The 16,083-nt window shown below is 39.7% G+C and overlaps 1 protein-coding gene and 1 long non-coding RNA gene across 3 annotated transcripts in view; one reads left to right on the forward strand and one right to left on the reverse strand.

The window, feature by feature from the left end:
- Positions 1 to 3,539: 3,539 nt before the first annotated feature.
- Positions 3,540 to 16,083, reverse strand: part of LOC148190149 (uncharacterized) — a 52,353-nt gene continuing 39,809 nt past the window's right edge. For both annotated transcript variants that reach the window (XR_015777946.1, XR_015777945.1), the window contains exons 3-5: positions 13,001 to 13,095; positions 8,891 to 8,954; positions 3,540 to 4,677 (exon numbers count right to left, since the gene is read on the reverse strand). This is a non-coding gene — a long non-coding RNA (uncharacterized LOC148190149). The remainder of the gene's footprint in view (positions 4,678 to 8,890; positions 8,955 to 13,000; positions 13,096 to 16,083) is intronic.
- The window catches only part of rargb (retinoic acid receptor, gamma b), a 43,730-nt gene continuing 43,048 nt past the window's right edge, over positions 15,402 to 16,083 (forward strand). Inside the window, exon 1 of the mRNA XM_042500055.2 lies at positions 15,402 to 15,601. The gene's annotated coding sequence lies outside the window, so the exon portion shown is untranslated. The remainder of the gene's footprint in view (positions 15,602 to 16,083) is intronic.

A 16,083-nucleotide genomic window follows, 5' to 3' on the forward strand; every position in this document is an offset into this window, starting at 1 on the left:
TGGCAGGCACATAAAACAAATACATTTAGGTCACGTCGCTCAGCTTTTTATTCCCAACCTCCTTGTTATTCTCGATAGGTGAGCCGGATGAGAAACTCTTCACCGCAGCCTTCAACTTGTGGGGAATTAGGCTATGGGGTCACAACGAGTTTGATATCAAATTCAGCACCTGCTCTGGGTTTCAATATCATCTGCAAGCAGCTATCGTTTTCAATGACGGGATCTAGTCTAATGATAGAACATTTTCCCTTTATGAACCTCCGTTACATTTTAATCTAAATATTCCACCAGATCTTTATTCTGCCTGCTTCAGGTTATTTTATTGCCCCAAACAGCCTATTTCCCAACCAGCGCAGAAAAAAACATGACAGTCTATGAGCAAATTCAAGTTTAATATGTAACCTTATTAACTAGGAATTCTGAGGCTGCTATTAATACTTTATGGACTGTACTGTATTTATCAGAATAGGGGAATGACCGAGGTATGACTAAGTTATTTTTTTGTTTTTTTATTTTTTCATTATATACTGTATCTTGACTCTTTCCAGAGCTACAACATTTTTTGCTTGAGTCTCTTTGAGTGACTGGGGAAAATGCATCATCCTCCCTACATCAGAATTTACTATAATTCTTAGTTTATGGCTATGAAAAATGGTGTGATTTAGGAGATTTTTATGCAGAACATGCTTCTAAACCCACGTGCGGATTTTAAGGTTCTGAGGGTATTTAAAATAAATACAAAACACGACCATTTACAGTTTGATGCCCCTACTCTAAGCCAAAAAAACCCCCCAAAATAATAAACATAACTCTCTCCCCAGAGCAGGGAAAAAAATTGAAGTGTCTCCCCCTTTTTGCCCCCCCCCCCCCCTTATTTTTGAGTTTGTCCATTTGATGTTTCCTGATATTTTTAATTCACTGCAATTCATACATATACTAATATTACATATTAGTAACTCATTTTTACTCACAGCCCAAATAAAGAGCCAAGATTAATAAGATTTTACATAAAAAAAAACATATGATCAGTGTATTTAGGTTTAAGATTAAAATTACCTGACAAAACATACATGTTTTAATATAAGCAACAGCTGCAAACAGTTTTCGATTAACTTGCAAATTGGTGTGTGCGGCAAATATATATTTAACCTCTGAAAAATAGCTTAATAAAATAAAGCTACACTCAGGCACTTGCTTTCATCCACCTGCCCTTCGAAAGATCGTCTTTGTAGCTGAAGGATACAGCGTCAATTATTAACTTCAGCACGAGACACGTGAAACAGTTCATAGCACTGCAAACTCCTTTATTCTATCAATCCTTTTTAACTAAATAAAATGCTATGATTCATTAGTAATGCTTGTTCTAAAAGCTATTTACTTTCTTTGATAAAGTAAGAACTGCACAATTGTATTTACTGCTAAGTATAACATTACCAAAACAACTAAATATTGATCAGAGTTTGTATTGAAAGACTGAATGAAAATACTTCATCTTGTCAGGGACCAAATGCAGTTTTCTTTAAAAAATTCTACAATAAATTCTGTCCCATATCTGTACTCAATTCACATTTTTGATGTGGAATGAATGAATGAATAAATGGCTACACCAGTCACCCAATAAATAAATACATCTGATTTTGCTGCAGCCCCCCTGGAAGGCATACAGGGCACTGTGTGCCCCACTGTGAGACTCACTGTAAGGAGATCCTCAACACAAAATGGACTTAGATGAACCTCAAACAGACGCCCACAGAAGATAAGATAAGTGAGTGAACAGCGCCACCCTGTGGTTTAAAGAAGCTGTGCAGCTTCACTTGAACTTGACAGCTGTTACTATTTGTTGTCATATAGTGCACAACAAAAAAATCAGGTCCTCTAGACATGAAGATGTATTTGGGACATGTTGTCAATACTGCTGTCTTTTTCAAATGTTGCATTATTTGTAGTATATCATGACAATGTTTCAGAGGAGATTAAGCTGTTTGATCATGAAAAACAAGAACAGACACACTGTATGTACATCCATGCATCCATGCATCCATGCAGATGGATGCATAAATGGATGGCTGCATGGATGCATGCATGTATGGATGGATGGATGCATGGATGGATTTAAGCCACATAAGTATGCCCTCCAATGGAAGAATCACCCAAGTATAGCCACACTATAAAAAATACTCAATTACAGGAAAATGTTCTATATTCCAAAATGTAGGTAAGTAAGTACGTATATTCACAACATAATGTACTTCAAGAAGCAATAAATAAGGTAATAATTATTTAGTGTCACTGAAGTTATTATAACTATTATTATTGGATCACTATTATTAATTTACTTATGATGTAGCTGGTTATGGAGGAGCTTACTTGATATTTTGTTAGATAGTTTAATCTTAAACCTACATTTTACACTGATCATATGTTGGATGCATATGCATATATATATATATATAAATATATATATATATAGGTGTATATATGTCTGTATATTTAAGACACAATAATTCATGGAAAAATACATTTGCTCCTGGACTCCACACGTTCCACAAGGTGGCAGTGCTTGTTTAGATAAAGGTATGTGAGGAATTGGGCTTTGGTTTAAGTTTGTTAAGTCTTCACAAAGCTGAAATTGTACAGCACGCAAGCTTTAAAACCTCTTGTCACAGCACTGCAGCCTAGGTGAGGACGCATGTGTTTACATCAATAAAGATGTAGGGAGGACTAAATAAGACATAAAACACATTAGCACTAGTGCTCTAATTAGAGTTCTGAGGCCATGGACATATGACCATGGCAGTAACATTGTTTGGAGTGTATCCATACACTGTGCTGAGGCCCTGTATTTGAGGGTTGTCAAAACATACTGTGACGTGTGGAATTTACAAGAGGAATTTACAAGATGTTTTTAGTCTTATTGCTGTGTTGTTACTGCTCCAAGTGACACCTGGGAGAATGGCCAGAGGCTATTATCCATCACCTTACGTCTCCTCCATGACGTACTCAATATTGACACTTCCATGAACAGCATATTGACTGTCTGCAGGAATCTTTTTCCTCCACTCATTTCACTTTTATTTACCCAAAATGTTTTAAAGAAGCAGTATATCTTTGTTGTTTTGACTCTGTAGAAATGCTGCAGTGTTGTAGTGCATCGATGGCCTCTCACGTGAGCTGGAATCAATACACAAGAATACGCAAAGCTCTGATTTAGATTCAAAGCCTGAGTGTGGATTCTATACAGCCGAGGTTTATTAAGTGCCCCGAGACTAAAATGGGATATCAGCACAATAAACACAGAGCGACATAATAAATGAATATACTCTGAATACTGACATTTAGCCCTCCATTACTTTGAAAAACAGAGCCACTACATGACACAGTTGAGTTTAATCCTTTGAAACCTGGAGTGACATCATTTTTTTGTGCTTTGAATCCTGAGCACATTGGTGCGATATCTTTCAAAAATGTCAAAATGTTCCCCAATTTGCAGGAAATAAGAATACTTAAACAATTATTTTTTTAAAAGCTTGAGAAAAATGTCTAAGGGGGGAAAAAGAAAAAAGCTAGGGAAAAACGGTATTTATAATTATCAGAATTAAATATTTAAAATTATGTTACAGAAGTAATATATGTTTCTTTTTGAAGTCTTGTTTGCCTTGTTTGTTTGTTTTTTACTTTGTTTTTCATTTTTTTGTTTGTTAATTTGTTTGTCTTTACAAATTGTCAGGTTACGTTCTTGTACTTTTTACAAATTTCTCACTATTTTTTTTTAATCAAGCCAATTTGCTTCAGTTTCAAGGGGTCAAACAATAAAAAATGCAAAAGCAAATATGATGGAATGTTAATATGAAGACATGTCAAAAAGAAACAGACAAGAGAACAAGAATTAGGATATAATAACTGAATAGATTTGCTCTTCCAGTGTTCTCAGTACCAGGCGTTGCCCCGTCTGAAGGGCCAACATCAGCCTCTGGGCAGACACACAGCGGGTAATATAAAAAGTGAAGCAATTTAAAAACAAAACAGTTGGTGAGTCCAGTGGCGGCACACTTGGTGTGTAGTGTAGGAAAAAGTGACACCATGGGTGAGGTTGGCAATGGCAAATTAGCCATTAAATTCAACTCAGCTTTTGAGCATAAAGCTGTGCAGCAGAGCCTTGCCCTTGTAGTTATGATGCTGAGTGTATTAACCCAGGTGGAACTGGTTTCAGGGGTGCAGGTAGGGGGATAGTTTCTGGTACTGAAGGACCTTGTGGCTGCATGTGTTTTCTCTTATTCTTTCTCTTATTTGCGTCTCTCTTTCCCCTCACAAGTGATTTTAAGCAGCAACCATCATGTTAAGAAACAAGTGGGAATGGTCACATATGGGTCTCCATCACCACAAAGCCAAAACAGGATGTCTGCCTGTGACATACTGTGCAAGTTTTTGGGTCTAAATAGACAAAGAGAGGGAGGAGAGCCGGCATCAGGGCGAGGCTGACCCGACTTGGTCCGGGAGCTGTTCCTCTACCAAGCCTTCTTCTGGCTGATGTCCGGTCGCAAGAGAGTAAAGTGGATGAGATGCCATTGAGGTACATTCAGCAACGGGAAATCAGAGACTGCTCTGTGTACATCTTCACAGAGACATGGTAAACCCCTAATATATCCTGGATCAGGCTGTTGAGCTGGATGGGCTGACCTGGTTGGGAGCCATAAGGATACAAGACTGATGCAAATTCAAAAAATGCACTGCAGGAGGTGAATGATGCCATCAGCAGCAACATGCAAGCAATCGGATGGAAACTTCACAGCAGCTGCTGATTTTAATCAATCATCCTTCAACTCAACAGATGTAGCAGGATTGAGGAAAAATTAAATTTTCATGTTTCGTGTTTAAAAATGACTAATAAATCTGCCTTCTACCTTCTTCTACCTCCTAAATATAAATTCATCATTTGAGCTTTACAGTTAGCAGGTATGAAAGACCTAAATGGCCATGATTTTAACATAACATTTTACCTGTTCTCCCGTGATGACAAGATAATTTTGTTTTCTTGAGATCACAAGTTATTTGTCATTATCTCTAAATCAAAAATGTTGATTTCCAAGATAAGAGGACTGTTTTCTCAAAATCTTGAGACAAGGAAACTTTGTTTTCTCAAGATAATGAGGTAATTAACTCGAGACAATGAGAAAATGACTTTAGAAATTAAACATTATAGACTTCGCCATCGTGTCTCAAGATTTCCACCACGTTTGGCATGTCATGCTGATGCTTTGATTGTGCCACCCATGAAGCTGAAAGCCTTGCTAAATGTGGATTATCCATAAGAGCAAGGTATAAAAGCAAGTTCAATCTGTGTCAGGCGTTAAATGAAGAGAAATGTGATGTCAGCGGATCAATATACTTTTGATCCTCTGACATTGCTACACAGAATGTAATGGTTCCTTCAATGATAAAGGCCTCATAGCCTCGGCTAGTGTATCTCATTATTTTGGAAAACAACATCGTGTTATTTGATCTTGAGAAGATGATCTTGTTATCTCTGAAAAACATTTGTTATTTCGGGATAATGACATACATAACTTGTGATTTTTGAGAAAAAAAAGCTTGTTATCAGAAAATGAAGAAAAAAAATTTTTGAATCATGTCCACCTTGGAGGGGAGGCTTCCATTTTCAATGGAGATGGAGGTCACTGGAGTTGCATGCATGCATTCGACTGCTTATATTAGCAACATAATCACCATAATTATACAAGATTTGTTGAATGCAAAATGAGGGTTAAAATGTTCTAAACATTTTGGAGGAAACAGAGCAGAAATTTAAAAATGGCTTCATCTAATTAATTTGTAGTTGCCAATAAACACAACGTGCCCAATCAAAGTAATTACTACAATGATTTGTATCGTTACACAAACAACGTGCTGACACTTGCAAATCAGGCAATAGTTGGTCATGATTAGCAGTGAGCTACATTTTGATCAATTTACTGATACAATGCTTACAGTAAGTAACCTACTTTCCCTACACTGGAGATTTGTGCCGAAAATAGCTCAAGTTCGCAAAAGTATTTTGCTCTGCTGGTGCCTGAGAGGAAGTTTGGTGGGAATATAAGAAACAGCTGGTCACAATAAAATGAGTACAACAAAAACATCAACAACCAGCTATGAAATATTGTACTGCTGGCTGCATTAAGAACTACAGGGTCATTAGAAAACCACTAAGGAACATTCAAACAATATTAGTCTCTGGTAAACATAAATAGTGCCAGTCTAGTCGTATGGTAGTAACAACCTATGTCTGATGCTTGTTCACATTTACCCTCCAGAGGGCATTTACATCTGTGACAGGCAGACAGACGTCGCAGCAGGAAGCAAAGATCTGCTGAGATCTGTTGACAGGCGGCCTCTTGTGAAGAGGTGCCAGTTTATCCTGAAGGGGACAACTATCCTATCCCTCCTGTAAGCTGGCACTTTAATGTATTTACTTTTGTTTTAGTACAATGAGGAAAGTGTTGTTTTTCCATGAAAACAAGTTAATTTTATTTTTCTCAATGTTGCAAATGTTTTATGTCATTATCTTGAAATAGCAAATGTTATTTTCCTGATATAATGACTTAATGAATTAATTTGAGATAATGAAAAAACTAAACCAATGTGTGGTAAATTAAACATAATAGGCAGCCCATTCTCATTCCAAACTTGGAAAACAGTACCGCTTTGTTAGTGCTTGTGGCATAAGGCACCGTTCACGTGCACATGTAACGTTGCTTGGATGGCGTCAGTTGAGGACATTGCCGGGCAAAACCGGTCTTGGCGTCATTAGACGCAGGTGGACAGTCAGACGGCACCTGTTGCATCAGCCAAATACATGTACGGGCCATGTCACTTGAGAATGCGGCTGCACAGAAACACGACTGACATGCTGCCAGTAACGACGTACTGTAAGCAGTACGAGGATGCTTATAGCGTGGGCGGGAGGGGAGGATCCCCGTGGCTCTGTCGCCTAATCCTAACCATCCAGGCCAGCATTTGTGTTTGTTAACATCCCAACGCTTGTTGCCATGCGCTGTTGTTGCCTAAACACAACCATGTGCAGCGCAATCCCACCATGTGCATGTGTTGACAACACTGTTCATACAGAGAAGAAGCAGAAGGATACCTAAAACGTGATATATTTAGACACAGATGTCCACTGCAAAGCTGCAATATGTGACAACTTGGGATGACTACGTGTTGTAATAGGCATTGTTTCTTGATATTCCCACCACCTTTGACACGCTATGATGATACTTTATTTTTGCTGCTGATAAAGCTGAAGCCTTGTTGTATGTCTCCCTATATGACGCACACAATGTGTATTTTATTGAAAACAGCAAGTTACAAAGCAAGTTCAGGCTGTGTCAGGCCTTGGTTGGACAAAAAAGTGATATGATGATCAATATGCTCTTAAAAAATCTGGCATTTGTATGCAGAATGTTACGGTTCCTGTAATGCTTTAGGCCTTGTAGCTCAGACTACTATATGTGGATATCTTGGGAAAACAAAGTTCCAGAAGATCTCCAGAAAATTATCCTATTATATCAGGGAAACAATGTATGAAATTAATGTATCACAGGAAAATGAAGGAATTAAAATGTTTGAATGCAAGACCGTACAGGGCTTCTGTGGCCTTTGGGTAAATTAAGAAATCTTCTGTCTTAATGTTATATTTGGTGCATTTTTAGTAAATCCATCTCCAAATTGGTGATGGTAAGATACTTTTACCTTTGTGGCAGTCACTGGTCATTTTATTTTCGAAGGTGCCACTTTTTCATATCATATCAGATCAACTCTGTGGCTGACAGAAGTTTAGGAAGATAAGTTTAATGTTGGTTTGGTAAACCTTATGGTTATGATCAATGAAAGCAAAGATGAAGGAAATCGGACATAAATCTCACATTTTGCCTTAGATATAATGGCAGGCTGGATGTGTGGTTCAGCAGAGGGAGTAAGAGTAAATCTTAAAATGTAATAATATTAATATTAAATTCAATACATTACTTTCAACCTGGTTCACTATTTGGCATGTTTTGAAGTGAAATGTCTGTGCCACTTTTGGTAACTTGTTGCCACACCTTTGAATCCACCCACTCCACCGAGTTCAAGTTGACAGATTCTGGTCTGGCATCGTGACATGAAACAGCGGTTTCTCGGTTAAAATTTATAAAAAATAAAAAATAAAAAAAAAAGACCAATGAGAGCAGTGGGTGGATTCAATTAGCCAATAAGGGTGACGGGTGGGACTAATGCCATTGTCAAGCTGTTGTCAAGCCTTGTGTGGCAGAACAAATGAGGAGTAATAACAACATTGGCCACAGACAAGATAGATGCTGCAATTAAGGCTGCTCTAAATCGATACATAGATGTCGTGTCTTCTCAATATCACATGACATCATGGTTCTTTTTACTTCTGCTCCACTCTTAAAACTCCTAAAAATACAGGCAGGTTGGCATGGCTTTGCATCAGTGTGAACCTAAAATTAAATTAGATTCAAGCTGATACGTTTGTCTGACTGGTCATGAAAAGTCAAATCCGCCTCACCCAAAGAAATCGCAGATGCAATGTCAGACTAAAGATGGAAACAGAGTGCAACTAGTTGACAAGAGTTTAATAAAATTTACACCACTCTCGTGCCTGTACATTTAATATGTAGCTGGAGCCAGCAGCCAGTTAGCTTAGCGTAGCAATAAGAGTGGAAACAGGAGGAAACCGCAAGCCCTGGCTCTGTCCAAACGTAACAAAATCCACCTACCAGCACCTCTAAATCTCACTAATTGACAAGTTATATTTAGTTTGCTTAAAGTGTAAAAAAAAAGCTGCTGTTTTATGGGAGGTTAGGTGCCAGACTTTTTCAAGGTCTTGACTTACCCAGTTGCCATGTAGCTCCATAACGTGACTGGTCGAGGCCAAGAAACAGTCCAGTACATTAAACCTGTAAAATGGGGATTTGTCATTTTTACACATACGTTTTTGTACAGATGAAGTCTTTTCTGAGCTAACCGGCTGCAGCTTCAAATTTAAAGTACAGACAAGAGGGGTATCAATCTTCATAACTAAGTCTTGGCAAGAATGGCAATGAACGTATTTGCCAAAAATTATAACCCTTTGAAACTTGAGCAAATTGGCTTGACTTATTTAAAAAAAAAAATGGAAAAGGGCAGTAAGCAAATGAGCAAAGAAGTGCAAGAAAATTATAGCACATAAATAAAGGAAAGTCAAAAACAAACAAGGAGATGAGCTGAAATAAGTGAGTTTCTAGACATTTTTCCCTCACCTACACACACACACACACACACACACACACACACACACACACACACACACACACACACACACACACACAGATATGTGGATGGATGGATAGATAGGTAGATAGATATTCTACATTTCTTGCCAAGTTCATTCATTTTTTTCCCTCCATGTTTACTGAACACAGCACAAGAAAAGCAACATCAATCCAGGTTTCCAGGGGTTAAACCATTCTTATTTCCTTTCAGTCAGCAATTGAGGGCAACGTCGACAGGTAATCTACAAATTTTCTGTCTCATTTTGAGCACGAGGTGCCGGCTGAATCGCCCTTGAGTTTTGGAGAGGCCTTTTGTCTGAAGAGTGAGGCGACGGAGATGATGCGGGAGCCACCATGACACTTCTCTCCATCTTCTCCTCCTCCTCCAATTACCCGTCTTGATTTCTCCCCCCTTCATTCAATCTTTTCTATTTTGCAGCGCTGCACCCTCCAATCACCATCTGTCCTCCAGGCAGTAACACTTATACGTATCTGCTGTAATTAGACAATCATTTCCACATGTGGATCAAACTCCTTCAACCACTCAACCCCTACCTCACCCTCCCATCCGCCCACTGTCTCCTTTTTCCTCCCTCTGTTTTTCTTATTTCCCCGTCTCACACTCCACTACCCTCCGTGTGCCCCTTTTCACTTCTTCTCTCCCCCTCTTTCCCTTCTCTTTCTGATTGAATTACCATAAGTGCAGGTCTTGGCCAAAATATGCCAGCTTGTTCTGATTAAAACTGTCCTTGTTATACCAGAGTCTTTCCAAATGGCTGTGAGCAGTTTGTGTGTGTGTAGCGGAGGGGCGGTTGGGTTCGGAGAGTCGGGGAAAGGGGGGGGGGCAGGCACACATGCAGTTTGTGTTGAAAAGAAAAATGCAGCCAGACAACATTATATGGCGAAAGATAAAGAGTGGAAGCCCAAGAACAAGATGGGGGACAGAGTGGAAGGAGATGGAGAGGCGGCGCGGTGGAGCAGGGAGGGGAGCAGAATGAGACGGTAATGGTAGTTGACAGAGTTGGGTTCACAACAGGTTCATGGTGACATCATGGTTGAATTTTGGGGAACATTTATATAGGAAAAAGTATTCGCCGCTCATTGGATGCACATGTACACCCCCAAACCTCCTTTTTCTTTCTTTCTCCAGTTAGCTACAAAGACTAATCGATGCAAACAACACCAAAAATGCAAATTCAAACAAATTTACAGTCGCTGTATTTTTGTTGTTTACGCGTGTGCTTTACCCAAATTTTGCCTGAATGAAAAAGCCCCCTCATTTCTCAGATCGTGTGTTAACCCCAAACTTGACAACTACTACCCAAAGTGTCACTCCTTCCCCTCTCTCCCCCTCCTTCCCCCCGGTCCTCGTTTTCTTTCCTCCGTTGCTCCCACTTTTTTTTTGCCTGCAAGTCTAGCCAACCCTCAGCACTGGTACAGTATGTTCTTTGTGCGCATGTTTAGCTGTTTGAGAGACAGAAAAGACATAAAGGAGCCCTGGGACCCAAAACGTGTTTATGGTGTATGTGTGGGTGTGATTATATTTGTGTCAGCTCTTTTTCTTGCTTGAAGAAAATTAACAGCAGGGAGTTGTGGTGTATTAAAGGTTCTTTGTGTCTTGTGTGTGTGTGTGTTTTTTTTTTTTTTGGTGGGGGGGTGGCAGTGTTTTTTTGGTTTGTGGGTATTTGCCTTAATATGAGTGTAACTCGGGCACGTATGCTCGTATGTTTGTGTGTGCCCAAGCGAGCTTGTCATGCATGCCTGTCATCCTCTGCATGCCTCTCCGTGCACCACAGAGCTTCACATGACATCAATCTGAGAGCTGTGGGATAGTGATCTCATTACCAACAGCCTGTTGCTGATTAAAACCTGCCGTCTGCACCCTCCTCCTTCACCCTCTCTTTTCTTCTCCCTCCTCTTCGCTCTCTCTTCTACTTCCTCGCCCTCGGCTCGCCCCCTCCTCCTGCCTCCTCCACCCCTCAACTCCAGAATCGCACCATTCTGCGGTTTCTCCGCTCCTCGCTGCCAAAAAGGGCCCCATTTCGAGCTCTGCAGAAAGTTTGAAGCTCCCCTCTTTTTTCCTCTTCAGTTTTCGTCTCTTTGTTCTTCCTTTGCCGTGCATCTTGAGGGCCGTCGTTATCAGAGGCCACAGCTATCCTACCTGCAGGCCTCATCAAAACCCTTCTCATGTTCCTAATCTCCTCTCTGAGTCGAGCATGCTTTGACACTCATTGACACTAAACAAGAACTTAAGTGGGAGAGAATGAAAACATCTGTGTGATGCATCAACATGCATCCACATGTTGTGCTTATTACTGCCCCGTAGATTTACAGTCAGAAATATACAAATGCTTCTTTACCGCTCAGCCAGATGTTACGCCCTCCCCTCCTCTTTGCACATTTCACTGACACAGAAACACAAACGGGACTAACCTTTCACCTCCCTTGCTGACACTGTTGCTGAGGAGTGTGGCAGTAACACAGATGGTTGAAGCAGAAAACTGGGATTGGATTGACTGAATTGTGACTGAAGTGATCAAAAAATGTGATCCAAGACATAAAGCTCAGTAAAAAATGTGCATTTTGACAATTTGAGTTCATGTTTACATTGAACAATTCTGTAGTTTCCATTCAGTAGTGTACAAACTATGGTAAGTTGCTGAAAACAATAGGGAGAAAAAAAGATTCTCACATTTTTACACTGAGCCCCGTACTAACAAAATCCATTCCAGATATTTCTTTTGTTCTGCTATTGAAAACACACACTGTATCGCTGCAGAGAGCTATTTACTTATCCATTCCTCCCTCACCATGTGGCTTAGATCTGTTGTTTCCATGTCACGTATGACAGGAACCCATGAAAAAGGTCAATTTCACTGAAGTATATTGCCAACATGTTTTGTATGTTTTTTTCGTAAAACAGCAAGAATATGCGTTTAACACCTAATTTAGCAAGTGGGATTAACTATGGCAATATTGTACCATTGGATGGTATGTTCCATTCTTTCTGTTTATCCCCACTATATTATAGCAAACAGACTTGCCTCTGTTGCAGTATGTAACAGGGGTGTAATCACCTATTTAACATGGCGAGGCCATTTTCTACCTACAACCCCCCCAAAGGATGACTTGAGAGAATCAGTTAAACTGACAATGTTACTGTAGATCATTTTGGAAAAAAATGTTTAGATCAGGGCTTCTTCAAGTTTTGGTGACTGGGTGTCATATAAGTATCTAGCATATGACTGAGGGCCTCTTTGAATTTTTTATGACTTTTGTTTTTACGACCAATAGTCAACAGAAATATAATCTACATAACACTCATATTACATTTGATGTTTCAACTTGTTACATTAGAAAGTAATGGTATACGAAGGACAGTGTTTGAAATTGATTGTAGCAGCAGCAGCTGAGAGATTAAACAGTTTGGGGCACATTTAAAGTTTTTTGAGTAGTTACACTGACCATGAAAACTCTTTTGGTTTATAATACGGATAAAGAAAAGGCCATTGTAACCACTGTATTGTCTGGTTTGGTTTAAATCAAATGGATTAATATGGAAATCAAAACGTGTCTTGCTACTTTTTTTGTATGAAACAGACGTACTCAACAACAATGACGATCTTATTGCGATTTTCTCGGTAATTTTAGGGCAAAGTGTATGAATCATTTAGGAGGAGCAGTGTGCTCACCTTTTTTCTCCAGTAACTGAGGATCCAGACGTTAAGGAGGTTTTTAAAGGTAGCCGAAGCATCCGCAGAAGTCTCTTCCTCCAGGACAGATGGACCTGGTGATTTAAACCAATAAAAACACTGAATAAAGCAGATGTTTAATTTTTTTCCCCGATGCTCTCATCACAAAGGGTCTACTAACTATGGTGGCTTACGAGGAAACACATATAACCCTATCCAGAGCAAGTGTTCAGTTTGTCCGTTTTGGGCTACTGTAGGAACATGACAATGCAACATGGCCATCTCCGTAGACGAGGACCCGCTCGCTATGAGGATATTAACAGCTCATTCTCAGGAATCAAAAACACAATGATTCTTATTTTCAGGTGATTTAAACTAAAGAAAACATACTTATATTATATTTCAAATCTGCCAGTATATCCTCCTTAATCCTACACACTGGACCTTTAAGTGTACATAAACGGCATTACAGGGAGACAGCTGATAAAAACAAAGCAATAACCTTTTTTCGAAATAGATATGAAACTAATGTTAAGGACTCAAAAACAATTATTTCAGGTCTTCAAACCGCATTACCCATTCAAGCTTAGAATCCAAAACAGCTTTTGTTTTGGAAGGTGACCTGCACTGACTGTAGCGAGCCGACTCGCCGCTGAGGCCAGTCAGTCAGACAGTAGCAGACAGTTTTATCTCTGACATGAAGAGGCAGGTAGCTCTGCCCCTCGGGGGCCGACTGGCCAGGTTTGATCTCATCACGGATCAAATGTATCACCATTAAATGTTTCCTTACCAGAAAAAAGAACTGCTGTGTTGATTTGCTTAGGAAAATCCTGTAGGAGGAAAAAAGTCCACTTGAACTGATTTAAAGGTGCGGAAATGGAGAGAATGGCCCTTTGTACTTCTAAGGCTATAGGAAAGATGGAAAACAGCTCACAGCAGTTTGCATTTTGGGGATTTAATGAAGTCATCTAACATATATACCAGGCTCTGTGTGATTTTTAGAGAAGATATCTATACTGTGGATTTGATTAGTGCATATCATTTTGCACAGTTTTCTTCTTTAATAAAATGTGTTCAATGTGTTTAACCCTGTGAAACCTGAGAAAAGTTTCTTGATTTCTTTTAAAGAAACATTGAAAAAGGGCAGCAAACAACTAAAAGAAGTAAACCAAAAATTAGCAAGAAATTTGTTAAAAGTATATGAAAATTATGCAAAAACTGGTTAAAAATACATAAATGAATAACAATTTAATAATAATAACAACAATAACAAAACAAGGGGGAAAGTGTGCAAAAAATGATAACTATGCAACCTAATTAAACTAAACTAAACTAAACTAAACTAACATATAGTTTTTATATTTTAGTTTTTAAATATAGTGTTAAGACATTTTTTCCTAACTTTTTTAAGTAGTTTTCTAAATCTACTATTTTCTTGCAGTTTGTGGAACATTTCTGTCCAAGTTGCCTTATCCCCTTATTATGAAAAAAAAAGACTAATTTGTTTAAGGTTCAAATGTTCGAACACTTGTGATAGGCATCTGAAAGCTGCACGAGAGAAGTGAAGCTGCTCCAGGTTGCAACGGGTTCATTAATAGTAGTTGCAATTGAAGTCACTGTAAACAAGTTTCATTTGCACAGCTGTTAACATGTGATCAGTCTGACTTACTTCTTGAATTACTTACTTTGTGACATTATAACGTTCTGATGCTCGCATTTCCAATTTTTAAGTTATTGTTTCCGCCCTGAGTCATACTGGCACTGATGCTGAGAGTATTCCTTTCCCATCAGGGATATGTAGTCACAATAAAACACTGAGTGGCCCTTGATTGGCCCCAGGCCCCCCTGGACTCCCACATTGGCTGGCCACCATCCCAAAGTCGAGGCATTGTAAACATGGAGCGAAAGCCAAGCGCTGATACTGATATCCCCAAAGGTGTGCAGCCCTGTGCAGCATGCGTGTTTGTGTATGTCTGTGAGTTAATGACTGTTTCATCAGTGTGTGTGCGTGCATGCGTGTGTGTGTGTGTGTGTGTGTGTGTGTGTGTGTGTGTGTGTGTGTGTGTGTGTGTGTGTGTAGGCCTATCTTTGGATGGTGAGTATGGGAGGAACAAATTTAGAAATATAAAACAAACACTTGCGGAGTAGAAAATCCAACAAAAGAGCGTTGACTGACAGTACAGTGCAGAAGGAGCGGAGGTAAAGAGAGAGACTGTGAGACAAAGAAAGAGAGAGAGAGAGAGAGGGGAAGAAAGGGGGTGGGCAGCAAGTTGAAACCTAAGCTTTCTGGACCCTGTTTTTTCTTCCTTCGGGCATTCTGTGGCTGGTAAAAAATGTGCTGTATATTTGAAGTGTTGGATCACGTGACAAAGGCAGGGTTTGTGAATCAAAGTACACAATGATTTCAGGAGGAGAGCGAGAGAGGGAGAGAGGGTGTGTGTTAGAGAGAGAGAGAGGGACGGGAGAAGGAGAGGGAGGCGGAATGCAACAGGCTGAGCTCTATCGTCGCCGTGAGAGGGACTTCTGACTGACAAACACAACTACTACGCTCCTTCCCCGCTCAGCTCTGCACTGACTCACCCTCACTAACACTGTGATCTGGTAAGTTTGGCTTTTCAATCCCATTTTTTCTCAAGATCTTCTTTTCCTTATAACTTCTGCTGGCTGTGTGAGTGTGTGTGTGTGTGTGAGAAAACAGGCATGTCAGAGCATGAGTGAGATGTGTGTGTGTGTTTCTCTTGTCTCTCTCCCCCTCTCTCTTTCTCTCTTTGTGTGTGTATGTTTCTGGGACAGTGGAGAGATTGAGTTTCCTGAGGACAGCTTTAATTGAGAACAGAGATTTCGAGCGAAGGGAGAAAGAACAACAGAAACAGCTAAGGAGGGGAATGAAAGCTGATCAGCACTTGCATGTGCTCCGAGGTCGCTCCACGAGAGGAGATGAATGCTTGTGAAGATGTGTGTGTGTCATTTGTTTTGTCCCGGTGATGGATGCACATCTGTGTGTTTATTCCGGACGTCATAAACTCTGATTCACTATTGCTGAAAGGTTATAAGGTCCTCGTCACAGTGTTATGGACACTAGA

The sequence above is a fragment of the Plectropomus leopardus genome, chromosome 2, assembly GCF_026936395.1.
Source record: "Plectropomus leopardus strain MGB_pleo_1.0 chromosome 2, ASM2693639v1, whole genome shotgun sequence".
NCBI classification, from domain to species: domain Eukaryota; kingdom Metazoa; phylum Chordata; class Actinopteri; order Perciformes; family Serranidae; genus Plectropomus; species Plectropomus leopardus.